This window comes from Papio anubis, chromosome 8 (assembly GCF_008728515.1).
Source record: "Papio anubis isolate 15944 chromosome 8, Panubis1.0, whole genome shotgun sequence".
NCBI lineage: Eukaryota > Metazoa > Chordata > Mammalia > Primates > Cercopithecidae > Papio > Papio anubis.
The window spans coordinates 99,044,126-99,056,049 of record NC_044983.1 but is presented as its reverse complement, the minus strand read 5'-3'; the positions used below and the strand labels follow the sequence as shown (position 1 = coordinate 99,056,049).

Genomic DNA, 11,924 nt, shown 5'->3' with positions numbered 1-11,924 from the left:
TTTTACTGGGCACAAATGAACAATATTCAGATTTCGTAGCCCGTCTTCAGGATGCTGTCTTGAAAATTGGGGGTGCTGACCTTGCTTCAAAAATTTTGTTACAAACGTTGTCTTTTAAAAATGCTTATGCTGACTGTCAAAAATTTGTTAAAATCGTTAAAGGCCAATGGGGCCAATTTAGATAAATATATTAAAACTTCTGTTAGTGTTGGAGGGGCTATTTATAATGCTCAATTATTTGCTGGAGCTTTGTCTAAAGCCTTAAAAGGAAATAACAAACAAGGTGTTTGCTTTCAGTGTGGTAAACCTAGACATTTCAAAAAAGAATGTCATAAAAATTGAACACTTTTATCCCTCAAGGCAGAAAGCTGCCTTCAGAGGTGTACAAATGTTGTGGTAAAGGTCGACATTGGATAAATAAATGTCATTTCAAAACTGATAAAAGTGGAAACTTACTGTCTCCTCTCCTGGGAAATGGGAGCCGGGGCCCACAGGCTTGGGGCCCCAACAATTTATGTCACCAGGTTTGAAAGTGTAGTTGGTTTATCAGTCTTTACAAATGAGAAATATAAGAAAGGAAAAGAATGCACAAACTAACTAGGTTTCTTGTAATAAATCACTAAACTAGTCAAAGGACCAAAAAATACAAGATCAGCATGACTCTGAAGGATGTGAGATTATGGTTCTGCACTTGTTACATTAAAGAGCTAAAATTAATAGACGTAATATTAACAATAATAACAGTAATAATAGCCATAGTATACTGAGTACTTACTATGTGTCTACTACTGTGAAAAAATCTTCACTTGCATTTAGTTCTTCCAACATCCCTTTAAGACTGACAAATTTTATAATTATTACCATTTTGTAGACAGGAAAACAGAGTTAAGACAGTTTTATAAATGTATCCAAGGTCATATAGCTATTATATTTTGAAAATATGACTTTCTGTCCCCAGAGCTTACATGCTTAACCCTTTCCTCTAGACTGCTCTATAAAGTACAAAAATGGTAGTCACCCTCCTTGGAATAATCGGAGGAAAGAAAAATCAATAACTAAGTAAAAGTTGTATCTCAGCACCAGATCCAATCCCAATTTCAAGTATCTATTTAGCCTTGGATAGCATCACTGTGTTTTGAAAACCAAAATCCGTTGAGTATTTTGTGGTCCACCATTTTTTACAAAGCAGATACTCTATTGAATAGTAAGCTACGAACTGAATTTCTGTACCTGTAATCACCTTATTTGTTTACAAATATTTGTTATTGACTAAATCTGCATACAATACCCAGTGAGCAATGGCCTACAACATCAAGGAATAAATTCAAGTCCTCCTTAAGGATCCCACACCTTACCCCAGTTTCTCAGCTTTATGTGGCAACTAAGCAGAGCGCCGCTGCTGACTTACTTATTACTCAGCCTTATACTTTGTCTCCTAATAGAGGAGTATATAAATTAGCTATTAGAGAGTGTGGCCCTTTGCCAAAAGGACATGATGTTACTAATAAAATTCTTATTATGGTTCAAGTCTCACAATTTATATGCCTAGAGGCAAGGGAACGTATTCTCAATAGGGAGGGTTTGGTAGCACAGAAAAAACTGTTTTTTGGGAAACTTTAGTTTCTAATCAAAAGCCCTTATGTTCATTGCACATTAATGAAATAGTTTTTAAAGGGTTAATTGATACGGTGGTGAATATGTCTATTATTTGTTTAAATTAGAGGCCTATACAATAGGAAAAAAGACAAGTTTCAGTTATACTCACTGGCTTGGGTGCTGCCTCTGTGGTTTATCAAGACGTAGAACCTTTAACCTGTGTCGGTCCTAAAGGTTAACAAGGTCAAGTGTTTTTTTTTTATTTTTATATTGTTCCTATCAATATTAATTTTGGGGAACAAGATCTTTCACAACAATTGCTGCTTTTTTAAACATTCCTCATATTTCCTCAGCTGCCAAAAATATGATGTTCAAAATGGGCTACAATTCTTTAAACTCATAGCCACCACTCCTATTTATGTGAAACAGTGACCATTATTTAAAGAAATACTTAGGACTCTAAAAGAGTAAGTCAAAAAACAAATGGCCGAGAGGAATATAAAGCCACGTATTTCTGCATGGAATTCCCGTCTTTGTCTTGTCTTAAAACTATAAATGTTTACATTAAACCTAGGGAAAGTTTACAGCCTGGTCTTCCTAATCCTGCCCTTATCCCACAAAGTTAAAAATTAATGGTCATAGATCTCAAAACTTGTTTTTTCTCTATTCAGTTACAACATCTTTTTTCTATTCTAGAAGGAGACAGTCACTTGGACAGCTCACGTCATTTAACTCCTTTGGCTTTACAGGAACTCCAGCTTGTGGAAGAGCAACTTCAAAAGGCTCATTTACCTTATATCCTTCCCGATGTTCCCCTTTCCCTTTGTTTATTTCATACTTTACATTCTCCTACAGGAATGATTCATCAGACCAATCGGCCGCTAGAATGGATCTTTTTGTCCAATAAAACATCTAAACGCTTGGCTACCTATATCGATCGTTTAGTTGAACTGATCATCAAAGGACGGCATCACTGTCGACAACTTTGGGGAGGAGATCCTTCCTTAATTATCTCTCAATTCACTCATAGTCAGATCATTTATCTTCTTGCAACTTCTGATTCTTGGCAAGAAGCTTCATCAATCTTGAGTTACAGTTTATCCTTATCCCTCAGTGCAACAGGGAGAATTGTTTGCTATTCTCATGGTCTTACTTGATTTCCCTACTACTGGTTGTAATATTGTTAGTGATTCTCAATATGCTGTTTATGTTACTTCTTATATTTCTCAGGCCACTCTACCTCTTTGAGCTACTTCTTCTCTTCAAAAACTCTTTTCCTTGTTATTTTCTACTTTGAGCCAACGTCGAGCTCCTTTATTCATCACTCATCTTCGTTCTCATTCTCAACTGCCTGGACCATTAGTTCATGGAAATACTCAGATTGATTCACTTCTAATTGGCCACTTGCAGGCTGCAGAATAAGAACATGCTCTACATCACACTAATAGTTCTGGCCTTCAACGACGGTTTCATTTAACTCGTAAATAAGCTCGTTCTCTTATTCGAGCTTGTCCTTTCTGTGCTCCCTTGAGCATTCCATCCTTCCATCCTGGAGTTAACCCGAGAGGTACTCAAGTTAATCAAATTTGGCAAATGGATGTTATACATATTCCTTCTTTTGGACGATTAAAGTATGTTCATCATACCATTGATACTTTTTCTCATTTTCAATGGGCCACTCCGTTGCCATCTGAGAAAGCTGATTCTGTTATTACACATCTCTTAGCTTGTTTTGCCATTATGGGCATTCCTTTTATACTTAAAACTGATAATGCCCCTGCCTATGTCTCTCATAAATTACAAGTTTTCTTACAGCAATACAATATTCAACATATCACCGGGATCCCGGGCAACAGTCAAGGTCAAGCCATCATTGAGCGTGCAAATTTAACTTTAAAAACTCAACTATTAAAATAAAAAGGGGGAAATGAGCCCGCCAAAAAAAACCAGATTTTTTTGAAGGTTAACCTTTCTACCTTAATTTTTTTGATTTTGAAGGTTCTTTTTACCTTAATTATTTTTTGAATCAATGGAGACAATTGCAAGACTCCGCTGTCGTAACCCATCTTTCCTCACCTCCCTCGGTGATAGTCCCTGCTGACAATTTAAAGATTTGGTATCCTAATGAAGAAGGTAAGTATGTTCAAGGGCAAGTTCTAAAACAGGAACGGGGCTATGCTCTTGTCCTTACAGGGAGCGGACCTAAGTGGTTTCCTACAAGATGATTGAAACCCTGTTGAAAAGAAAACTGGATTCAGCATGCATTTCTTCCTTTGTTGGATGTGCCTCGGCGGGCGACTTATTTCCCTTAGTAAGGCTTTGTATGAATATTGCACTTATATTCCCTTTCCACCCTTGTATCAGGGAGTCGCCTGGGGAGAGGCGGAAATTAAGGTTTTCACCAATGACACTACTTGAATGCCGTCCCCCTATATAGACAAGGACAATATAGAACGGGAAACGGAAATTATAAACGACACATACCAATTTGGAGTGGAAGAACTTCTAATATGCATGGGAAATAGTTCTCATTGTCTCCGAAAATCGTATGAAGCCTGGGTTGTTCGCTATAATCATAGTTATGTGGCTGCTAATACTGTTCTTATAATCATACTGTATATAGTAATGAAACTATTCCTAGTTCTTTACCTTTTTGTCCTATTCCAGAGGTTTCTCCTAATATTGAGGTGCTGGAGTGGCAACTATGTCGGGGAAATAAAACCCGGATTTTATTAGAATACAATGGGATGCAAATAACTGATTGAAGTGTGCACGGTGATTTTCAAATAAAATTTAGTCACATACCTTTGAAATGGCACCGGGTAAATAAAAGTATTGCTGCTAACAATAATGAAACCTTGGTATGGTGTGAAGGAGGCCTAAGTACAGGGTCATCTTTGGAAGTTGTTAGCTGCAGGCGATGCCATTAGCACTTTTGTGGGGAATATGTCTCTTAATCTTTCTAACCCAACTAATTCCTTTCATATTCAGTTATATCGGAATACCTCTCAATATATTATTGCTTGTGTCCATAAGCCCTACCTATTATTAGCAGGGAATTTGATATGGGATAATAATACGGGAATTGTTAATTGTACAAATACGTGTACATTTTTGTCTTGCCTCAATCATTCTTGGTGGCACAACTTTGCTGGGGATATTTATATCCTCAGGGCTCATAAGGAAATTTGGCTACCTGTTAATCTTACGTGACCGTGGGGGGCATCACCTCTTGAAACTTATATTTGGACTTCTCTTCAGCGAACCCGCCGTGCCCTTGGACTTATAATTGCCTCGGTGATGAGTCTTGTTGTCATTGCCTCCACTGCGGCTGTAGCAGGGCTCGCTCTTCATCAAAGCATACAAAATGCTGAATTTGTGCAGCAATGGCATGAACAATCTCACCGGTTATGGCTTCAACAACGAAACATTGATTCTCAACTTGCTGAAAGATTGGACAACATGGAGCAAGCGTTGACATGGCTTGGAGATCAGCTCACTGTACTCAGTACTTGGGTAACATTACAATGTGATTGGAATTCCACTCAATTTTGTGTAACGCCTGTGCCTTTTAACATCTCTCAAAATTGGACTGTAATCCGAAAATTATTAATTGGCCATAAAAATATTAGTTTGGACATTCAAGAGCTCACTCAGAACATTTCCGAAGCATTTCGACAACAATTACATGTGCTGTCTGAATAACCTTTGCAGGAGCTGGGGCAACGCTTTGCTGCCTTTTAACTCCATGGACTCAGATAAAACATGGATTTCTACAATTCTGGAAGTATATTGATTTGGGCACTTTGGTTTGGGTCTACTTTTGTGATTCGATGCTCCTCCGGCCGCCACCAAAAACAAAAGAAAACACAGGAACAAATATGGGCTACCTTTTAGGACTGAGGCAAAACAAAAATTAAAAGGGGGAAATGCAGGCCTTTGGAAACAGTATGCTGAGAATAGATAGTCAAGGACAGTATCCCAACTGGAACTTTTAATGAACTCCCTCGAGGGCCAAGAAGGCGGGTAAATAAGAAAGAATATAAAACAAGGTACTGAGTAGAAGGTTACATGTGGGAAAAGAAAGTTTGTTTTGCATTGCATTCTTTCTGCTGACGGAGGTTTATGGAGTATAAATAAAGTGAGGCGGGAGGCTCAGAGTAAAGGGCCAGCCATGTTCCTGTGTGTCTTTGTCTTTGTGTGTGTTCTTTCATTCTCCACCACCCCTTGTGCGGCCCCCAACAGTGGACTTCTGAGTTAATGGTGAAATGAGTTAAGACTTTGAGTGACTGTTGGGGAGGCATGATTGATTTTGACATATGAGGACATGAGATTTGAAAGTGGCCAGGGATGAAATAATATGGTATGGCTAGGTCCCCACCCAAATCTCATCTTGAATTGTAGCTCTCACAATTCCCACATGTTTTGGGAGGAACCCAGGGAAAGACAACTGAATCATGGGGGGGGGGGTTCCCCCATACACTTCTCTTGGTAATGAATAAGTCTCACGAGATCTGATGGTTTTATAAGGGGAAACACTTGTGCATGGCTCTCATTCTCTCTTTGCCTGCTACCATGTAAGATGTGAATTTTGCCTCCCACCATGATTGTGAGGCCTCCCCAGCCACATCAAACTATGAGTCCATTAAACCTCTTTCCTTTATAAATTACCCAGTCTTGGGTATGTCTTTATTGGCAGCATGAAAACACAGATTAATAAACTATGATAATCCATCTAGAAAACAATGCTACACACTTGATTTGGAAATCCAATGTTAAGTGTAGACTCACAGAGAGAGGCTGGACAGTCACCTGGTACTTCTTCAGTCCTTAAACCTCCATTATTAAAAGCTCTACCTGGGCATTGTGGCTTCCACCTGTAATCTCAGCTTCTCAGGAGGCTTAGGTGGGAGAATTGCTTGAGCCTGGGAGTTCAAGGCTACACTGAGCTATGACTGTGCCACCACACTCCAGCCTGGGTGACAGAGCAAGACTCCATCTCTAAATAAATAAGTAAATAAATAAATACTCCATGACTCATCATGGAGGAGATAAAATGATCCAAATAGAATACACACACATGCACATACATGCACACACGCACACACTCACATACTGGTGTGGTGACTCTTCTAAATTACCAAAATGACTTGTGACAAATATACTTCAGGTATATTTCTGCTACCTGATGGGCCATTTGAACATAGAGAGATTTCATTCCATTGTTGTTTTCAGTGCATATATTCTGGTTATATAGAAGCTTTCCCATACAAGAAGGCTAATCCTATAGTAGTAGCTAAAAGGTTATCAGAAAATGTATTTCCCTCATGGGACATTCCTGAAAAAATCTCTAGTGATAAAGGTACTTATTTCACTGGACAAGTAAAATAGTTAAATAAGATATTACAAATATAATAACATTAGACAAAGCTAATTAACTCAACTAGGTTGCCTTGGTCAAAGATATTGCAGATTGATAACAATCAGATCAAGTTCCAGAGGAAAAGATAAGTTGATCCCTTATGAAATAGTCACTGGAAGGCCTATGCTCCTAATAATAGAACCTCATGTATCTTCCACTCCTAAACTCTAATATGACTAAACTCTAACAGGCTTTAACGTATTATGCCAAAGTGTATTTTTACCAGGTTAAACAAAGCTTGTCGTGGTCTACCAACAAAGGACAATCAAACCCAGGTGATCTAAAACTCAGAGATCTGGTCTTCTGGAAATATCAAGGAAAGACTGCCCTTGCAACCCACACTGCAACAAAACTGTGGGACTGTGAACCTTGAGCTTGTAATCTCACAACTCAGAAGAGCCCCTACAGACTCTTGGAACTATACACCCATTGGAGACCTTAAGGTAAAGCTAACCATGGAAGTTTCTCCCTAGAAGCAGATGACATTCCAGATGCAGACAGCTTTCACAAGATCACAGATCAAGACTTCTCTGCTATCATGAAACTCTTACTTCTTAAAATTTTCCTTGCTTATACCTCTATGAACAATACAACTGGAAAAGGGGTTTGTGTGCACTCATGAGGTATGCTTTTATTTGTGGGGGATTTTGCAGCCAACCTTATTTATGGACAACCTATGTTTTGACAGATGAAAGATAAAAAACAACGTGTTCAAGAAATTTTAATGATACCGTTGTTGCTTCATAATCTGTCAGAAACAGAACAGTGGTCCACTCTCTTAACCTACATCATCAGTTAAAGAGAAAACTGCCAGAAGGCCTTCACTATTGAAGATGGATGGTCTCTTTTGACACAGTTTGGAGTAAATGAGGCAATTATTAAAAATGTATTCCTTATAACAGGTTCTACAGCAGATTCTACTGCAAAGGCTATGGCTGCACAAAAAGCTTCTTTAAATTATCTTGCTAAAGTTATGCTAGATATAAAATTATAACTTACTGCTGAACAGAGAAGTATCTGTGCAGTTACTGACACTTCTTGTTGCACATAATACATACATTAGGTATTATAGAGATTCTGTTTTAGGGGATTAACAAATAGGTTGCTTGGTTGAAACAAACAGATACTTTATCTGGCTTATTCTTTGGTCTTTGATTTTAGCTGGTTTGGTTCATGAGGATCCTGGCTAAGGTATACTCCAAACTCTTGGTATTATCTTCCGGACAGTCATAATAGTAGTCTCCCTGGTGCACTGTATTCTCTCAAAAGTTTTAAATGTTTGCATACAGTCATCTATAGAAGGTCAAATGGTTTCTTTTCAAATAGAACAACAAAAACTCAAAGAAATGCATGATTATGAGAACACCATAACCTATGAATGACATACTGTCACTGGAAACCCTAAATGATGGTAACTAAGAGTAGTGCTAATGACCCAAGCTTTGGTCACACTCTCACCTAAGTAAAAACCTGACCAAAAGGGGTGAGTTAAACAAAATTATGGGAGGTCATTGTTTTGGACTGAGCTCATACACTAGGCCTTAACAGACCAGACCGGATCAAATCAAAATGGAGTCACTCATGCTAAATGTGACATAATCAAATTGAAACTTTAAAGACGCAGATAGCCCCCCCAAAAAAAGACCAGAAATTATTTTCTCTCTTGAAAACAGGACATTCCAGCATAACAAGGAAGTCTCCTCTAGGCTATCTTTTACAAAAAAAGTAAGTTAAAGTCCTGTTTACAAGGACTTACAAAACCCACTGTTCTGTTATGTTCTAGTGAGATTTGAGACCAAGTAAGTACATTTACCATGTACTTAAAGAATGATGTCAATGCATAAAGTTTTCGTCAACCTCTCAGGTTGACCAAATGAAGGGAATTGTTAAATTAAGCTTAGCCTAAAACTGCCCTCATTATAAGTTTGGTCTAAAGGTTTCTCTGTACATAGTGAACCATAATCTAACTAGATGTATAAACAGACTGCAACTTATTCTTGTACCAATCACTGAGTTTCAGCCAACAGTTGGCCACAGGTGGCCAACTGTTCAACTGTAGCAAATGCTGAACTTTAACACATCTAGCTATTCCTGTACCTCATTTTAATTTTCTACACAGCATTTCCTTTTCCTGTCCAGAAATCCTCTCTGACCACGTGGCAGTGCCAAAGTCTCTCTGAACCTATTCTGGTTTAGGGGATTCCTGATTCAGGAATCATTCTTTCCTCAATTAAACTCTGTTAAATTTAATTTGTCTAAAGTTTTTATTTTAACAAGTCAACTGAAACATGTACTAGATAAGTATTAATATATAAGAAAAATGTTACTGGAGCACAAGGAAAAGAGGCATTAGTTGTGAACGGTGTTGATAAAACTTCATAGAAGAAAAATATTTTTTAGTTTTTAAGCGTTTAGGCCATGAAAGACATGCAAAATTGTGACAGGCATAAAATGAAGGATAAATTTCAGGCTTACATTTTTTCATATGCAAAGTATGAAAGCAAATGGAAAATTCAGGAAGTTGAAAGTATTCTCATTTGGAATAAGGTATGCATGGGGGGAAAACAGGGAGGAAAATACAATAGAAGAAGCTGGAAAGTCAGCGTGGGGTAGAATACTAAGGATTATTCCCCATATTATCTAATATCCAATTAAGTTTCTAACATCACTAGTTATAGAAATCAGTAAGACAATGCTGAGAAAGATTACAAACCTATCTCAAATATATCAGATATTTGATTCATTCTTTTTAGACTCATAGCATATCTCAAAACCATTTCTGAACTACTGGCTAAAAGAGACTTTATGCCAGAAGTCACATGAAGCTCTTTATCAATATTAATCCTTTATCTTTCACACATTTCTTTTTTTAACACCAGATGGGTAATGTGCAAATATCATACCAAGGTTTGAGGGAGGAACATCTCAAATGAGCATTAAACACCCAATCACACTTATCAACTATGAAAGAATCTCTAACACACATTTTTTTATTATACTTTAAGTTCTAGGGTACATATGCAAAACGTACAGGTTTGTTCCATAGGTATACACGTGCCATGTTGGTTTGCTGCACCCATCGACTTGTCATTTACATTAGGTATTTCTCCTAATTCTATTCCTCCCCCAGGCTGCCACCCTCCAAGAGGCCGCGGTGTGCGATGTTCCCTGCCCTGTGTCCATGCGTTCTCACTGTTCAACTCCAACCTATGAGTGAGAACAAGCAGTGTTTGGTTTTCTGTCCTTGTGATAGTTTGCTTAGAATGATGGTTTCCAGCTCCATCCATGTCCCTGCAAAGGACATAAACTCATCCATTTTTATGGCTGCATAGTATTCCATGGTGTATATGTGCCACATTTTCTTAATCCCGTCTGTCACTGATGGACATTTGGGTTGGTTCCAAGTCTTTGCTATTGTGAACAGTGCTGCAATAAACATACATGTGCCTGTGTCTTTATAATAGCATGATTTATAATCCTTTAAGCATATACCCAGTAATAGGATTGCTGGGTCAAATGGCACTTCTAGTTCTAGATGCTTGAGAAATTGCCACACTGTCTTCCACAATGGTTGAACTAATTTACACTCCCACCGACAGTGTAAAAGTGTTCCTATTTCTCCACATCCTCTCCAACATCTGTTGTTTCCTGACTTTTTAATGATCGCCATTCTAACTGGTGTGAGATGGTATCTCATTGTGGTTTTGATTTGCATTTCCCTAATGACCAGTGATGATGAGCTTTTTTTCATATGTTTGTTGGCCAGATAAACGTCTTATTTTGAGAAGTGTCTGTTCATATCCTTCATCCACTTTTTGATGAGTTTGTTTTTTTTTTTCTTGTAAATCTGTTTAAGTTCTCTGTAGATTCTGGATATTAGCCCTTTCTCAGATGGGTAGATTGCAAAGGTTTTCTCCCATTCTGTAGGTTGCCTGTTCACTCTGATGATACTTTCTTTTGCTGTGCAGAAGCTCTTTAGTATAATTAGATCCCATTTGTCTATTTTGGCTTTTGTTGTCATTGCTTTCAGTGTTTTAGTCATGAAGTCTTTGCTCATGCCTATGTCCTGGATGGTACTGTCTAGGTTTTCTTCTAGGGTTTTTATGGTATTAGGTCTTACATTTAAGTCTTTAATCCATCTTGAATTAATTTTTTATACTGTGTAAGGAAAGGATCCAGTTTCAGCTTTCTACATATGGCTAGCCAGTTTTCCCAGCACCATTGATTAAATAGGGAATCCTTTCCCCATTGCTTTTGTCAGCTTTGTCAAAGATCAGATGGTTGTAGATGTATGGTGTTATTTCTGAGGCCTGTCTTCAGTTCCATTGGTCTACATACCTGTTTTGGTACCAGTACCATGCTGTTTTGGTTACTGTAGCCTTGTAGTATAGTTTGAAGTCAGGTAGTGTGATACCTCCAGCTTTGTTCTTTTTGCTTAGGACTGTCTTGGCTATGTGGGCTCTTTTTTGGTTCCATATGAACTTTAAAGTAGTTTTTCTCCAATTCTGTGAAGAAAGTCAGTGGTAGCTTGATGGGGATACCACTGAATCTATAAATTACCTTGGGCAGTATGGCCATTTTCACAATATTGATTCTTCCTATCCATGAGCATGGAATGTTCTTCCATTTGTTTGTGTCCTCTTTTATTTCATTGAGCAGTGGTTTGTAGTTCTCCTTGAAGAGGTCCTTCACATCCCTTCTAAGTTGGATTCCTAGGTATTTTATTCTCTTGGTAGTAATTGCGAATGGGAGTTCACTCATGATTTGGCTCTCTGTTTGTCTGTTATTGGTGTATAAGAATGCTTGTGATTTTTGCACATTGATTTTGTATCCTGAGACTCTGCTGAAGTTGCTTATCAGCTTAAGGAGATTTGGGGCTGACACGATGGGGTTTTCTAAATATACA

General features: G+C 38.0%; 1 non-coding gene across 1 annotated transcript; it reads right to left on the bottom strand.

Annotated features, from left to right (window-relative positions):
- Positions 1-9,891: 9,891 nt before the first annotated feature.
- Positions 9,892-9,991, bottom strand: LOC116268778. Its single transcript, XR_004175942.1, has one exon. It is a non-coding gene; the product is annotated as a small nucleolar RNA U13 (small nucleolar RNA).
- Positions 9,992-11,924: the final 1,933 nt, after the last annotated feature.